At 37.5% G+C, this 4,558-nt stretch overlaps 1 pseudogene; it reads right to left on the bottom strand.

The window, feature by feature from the left end:
- Positions 1 to 3,237: 3,237 nt before the first annotated feature.
- Positions 3,238 to 3,877, bottom strand: LOC131423403 (pecanex-like protein 4; annotated as a pseudogene).
- Positions 3,878 to 4,558: the final 681 nt, after the last annotated feature.

Raw genomic sequence — 4,558 nt, 5'->3', positions numbered from 1 at the left:
ACCACTTGGTGAACCAAAACAATTTCCTTTCTTCAAGAAATGGGAGATTATGGTTTTGTAAAAATTGCCACTTCTCTTGGGATGGAGGACTAGACTGGCAGACATTTTCACTTTCTTATGAACTTGTCTGTGACTTTTGCTTTGGAGAAAGATATTCAGTGGACTAAAGTAGAGCTTGTTTCTAAGCTCCAATATGGAAAACAATAGTTAAAATATATATATTTTTTCTGTACTAGGAATTACACCCAGGGACACGTTACCACTGAGCTATATCCCCAGTTCTTTTTATTTTTTTTTATTTTGGGACAGGGCCTGCCTGAGTTGTTGAGGTTGGGCTCAAACTTTTGATCCTCCTGCCTTAGCCTTCCGAGTCACTGAGAACAGAGGCATGCACCACTACACCCAGATTTAACCTGCCAAAAAATATATAAATTGGTTAGGTGTGGTGGCTCATGCCTATAATCCCAGCAGGAGGATCTTGAGTTCAAATCCAGCCTCAGCAAAAGTGAGGTGCTAAGCAACTCTGCGAGTTGAGGATGTGGCTCAGTGGTTGAGTGCCCCTGAGTTCAATCCCCAGTATCCCCCCCCCAAAAATCATTGTACAAATAACAATTATTTTGGAAAATATGACTTCAAAGGGATTCTTCTTCTTCCTGCTCTTCTCCTCCTTCTCCTCTTCCTCTTTTTTCTCCTTTTTCTTCTTCTTAATGATTTAAAGGAAATCTCTATCTCCCAATTACTCCATAGATTTCTGATCTATACTTCTCCAGTTCTGCTCCACCTGCTCTTCCAGCATTCCTTGTCTAGACATATGTTATCTCAAGATCTCCTTTTTTTGCTTCAAAATTAACCATTTAATTGTAATGTATCTATCTCATAGTTAGTAAATGGCAATAATAAGAAGTCAATTATAGATAGATTTCCTTTGATTAACTCTTCCTTTACATATTTGATCAGATGAAGAACTATATGGGTATTATATTGTCCTGTGATCCATAAACATAGCACAATTAGAAGAGATTCAGAATTAAGGAATAGCAAGCAAACTCTATGAAAGTCAGTTTCAGTATACAAATCAAATATTTTTAAAAGTCTTATTTCAGTTTTAGGTTGCATTAAAAAAATACTATAGAGGAGGTGGCTGAAACATCAGGAATTTATTTTCTCAGTTTTGGAGGCTGGAAGTCCAAGGTCAGAGAGTTAGAATGGTCAGATTCTGGTGAGGGGTCTTTTCCTGGTGCCTGAGAGATCAAGTTCTCTTGAGTCTCTTCTTATAAGGGAACTAATACCATGAGACTAGGACTCCGCCTTCACGACCTAATTAAATCCCAAAGGTCCCATCTCTAATTAACATCGCATCAAGGGTTATAGCTTCAACATAAGAATTTTGAGAAGACAATTTTGTACATATCTTCCCATCCCTGTCCTTGCACTCATCTGCAAATTAATAACCTTCTCATATGCAAGATACTTTCATACTGTTCCAATGACCCCCAAAGTCTTAACTTATTCCAGCATTAACTTTAAAGTCTCAATTAAATGTCATCTAAATCACCTGTGAATCTAGATAAGTTATGTACTTCCAAAACGCAATGGTGAGACAGAAATAGGAAAAGCATTCCTATACTTCAAAAGGGAAAAATAAGAAAAAAAGGAAAGGCTGTTAGGTTCCAAGCCAGTCCAGAACTTAGCAAGGTATGGCCTTAATGATCTCTGAATCACCTTGTGCATATTTTTTCTCTTTTCTTGTAGAATAATACACATTTGCAGCTGACTACATCTCTCTTCTCTCTCTCTCTCTCTAGTACTGGGGATCAAACCCAGGGTGCTTTACCACTGAGATATATCTCCAGCCCTTTACATATATATATTTTTTAAATTTTGATACAGGTTTCTGAGAACTTCACCAAGTTGCTGAGAACTTGTAACCTAACCCTAACCATAACCATAACTCTAACCCTAACCAAGTTTCTGAGAACTTCACCAAGTTGCTGAGACTGGCCTTGAAACTTGTGATCCTTCTTCTTCAGCTTCTGGGGATTACAGGTATGTGCCACTACTTCCAGATCGAAGTTGAATGGTTCTATAACTGTCTTGTAAGATCCAAGAAGTTCAACAGAATTCCTTCATTTTATCCTTTCTTAATCTCCTTTAATTCAAACTGGCAGTGTTTCTACCCACATAATCCCATAAACTCTTTATTAAGGAATAATCCAGCCATGCCTTGATGTTCTCATCAGAATAGGCTTTCTTGTGTTTCCCAATATATGGATAGGTTGAGAATATTCCAAATCTTCAAGTTCTGGTTCATTGTTTTGCTTAACAATTTCTTCTTCAATTTTTCTGTGTCCTTTTGCATTTTACTATAAGCAGTCAGAGGCAATCAAGCTGCTACTTCAATACTTTGCTTTGAAATCTCCTTATGTGAATACCCAATTTCATCACTTGCAAATGCTACAACACTGTGTAGCCAAGTTGTTTGCCACTTAATAACAACTTAATAACAATTTTTTCCCAATTTCAATAACATGCTACAAATTTCCATCTGAAATCTTATCACATTTACCTCTAACATCTCTGTTTCTAGCACACATTCCCAAACTCTTTTAATCTCTACCCATTAACCAATTACAAAGCCACTTCTACATTTTTAAATTTTGTTATAAGAGCATGCCACTTCTTAGTACCCAAGTCATAGTGTGAGTTACCATAACAAAATATCAGACTGGGTAGAAACTCCAGAAACTTATTTTCTTACATTTCTGAATGCTGGTAGTCCAATATTAGAGTAGGATTCTGGTGACAGCTTTCTTCCAGGCCTACAGATGACCCCCTTCTTGCTGTCCTTATGCAGAGTTCAAACTCTTTTATGTCTCTCAAAAGAGCACTAATCCCATCCATCAGACCAGGCCCTCACCTTCACGACCTAATTACCTCCCAAAGGCTGTATCTCCAAATAACATCATATTGGGGTTTGGGATTCAATTTGTGAATTTTGAGGGAACATAAATATTAAGTTCATGACATGCCTGTACATTTCTACCTGGACACTAACCTGGAAAAAAGAAATCTATGATCTATACAAACAGAGGGGAAAAGTCAGGTTATGCAAAGGAAAGCAAAAGTTGCTATTAAACAAATTTTTTATTTATATATGACAGTGGAATGCATTACAATTCTTATTACACATGCTATTAAACAATTTTGTAAAGAATTGTTTTAAAAAGTTCTGTTTTTCTTCTATAAAAAATTCTTTCATAAATCAGTATTCCTTCTATGTAACAAAATTAGAAGTACTCTATTCATCTTGAATTCCCCTATACACAATGTTATCCATTCAAAAACAAATAGAGGAGCAGTGCTCCCTGTACTGCCATTCAGCAAGGTTATTCTATTTGGAAGCAGATACCACGTTCCAAGAGCACATACTAGCCCAGCAAGAACAGAATGAAAAATTATATTGGCTATATATTTCTTGCCACGAATTAGAAATTTGACAGTCTCAGCACCAGCACAGCTTGTAAATTCATGCTCATCTTCCTCAGCTAAGATATCTGTGGTTAGCATTCTTTCTACTGTCACTGATTTGTTTTTGGCATATAAACTTGTGAACTAGATGACAAATGCAGTGAAAAGCATTAGTCCACCAGCAAATGATGCTATATAATAGTCTTTCAGGATGCCCAATTGGTGCAAAAGTGTTCCCATTCCACCCAAAACCCATGGCATCAGAAAAAGGATAATTTGATTAACATATACACAAAAGCCTAACTTGAGTTGAAGGCCTCCAAGAAGAGTCTGTGGAATGTGCTTCAGAAAAGAAGTCCTGTTTGTAATCATTTAGCAGAAGCACATCTGGACTCATCCTTTTCACGCAGGATTATTCTGAAAATCACATCCTTTTCTGTAACCAGAAGACTCTTAAATCACTGGAGGGAAGAGGCGGTGCAAAGGCAGCCTGAAGTCTGCACTTCTGCTGGTAAACCCAGGTGAGCACTCCCACCTGGAAGCTGGCTGGAGGCATAGAAGCTGCAGTGGCCCCAAAGCAAAATCCCAGAGATGCCTCCATGGTTACTCCTGGTTTCCATGGCTTCAAGGTCTTCTTTTAACTTGAGAAAGTATTTTGTCTTTCCAACTCAACAAGAAGCTCATCAGGGACAAGTGACAGGCCTGTTTCATTTTTATAAAATCCACATTGTCTCAGTTCTTGGCACATACTAGTAGTTCAATTGATTATTGTCAAATAAATGAATATTAAACATATTTATTGGCTACCTATTCATTCATTAATTCAATCAGTTTATACATATTGCTTGAGTACAACTATATGCCAGTCATTTTCAAAGTGCTGAGGATACAAACTTAAACCCAACTGAGATCCCTGTCCTAAAGAAACTTCCATTCTTTCAGGTGCAGTTGTGCATGCCTGTAATCTCAGCAACTTGGGAGGCTGAGGTAAGAGGTTCACAAGTTTGAGGTTAGCTTCAGCAACTTACCAAGGCCCTAAGCAACTTAGTGAGACCCTGTCTCTAAATAAAAAAATAAAAATGGCTGAGGA

Source organism: Marmota monax, unplaced genomic scaffold (assembly GCF_021218885.2).
Source record: "Marmota monax isolate L192 unplaced genomic scaffold, Marmota_monax_Labrador192_F-V1.1 WCK01_AAM20220418_F8-fsc00089, whole genome shotgun sequence".
NCBI classification, from domain to species: domain Eukaryota; kingdom Metazoa; phylum Chordata; class Mammalia; order Rodentia; family Sciuridae; genus Marmota; species Marmota monax.
Note: the sequence above shows the minus strand (reverse complement) of the source record. Positions and strands in the feature narration are given on the sequence as shown.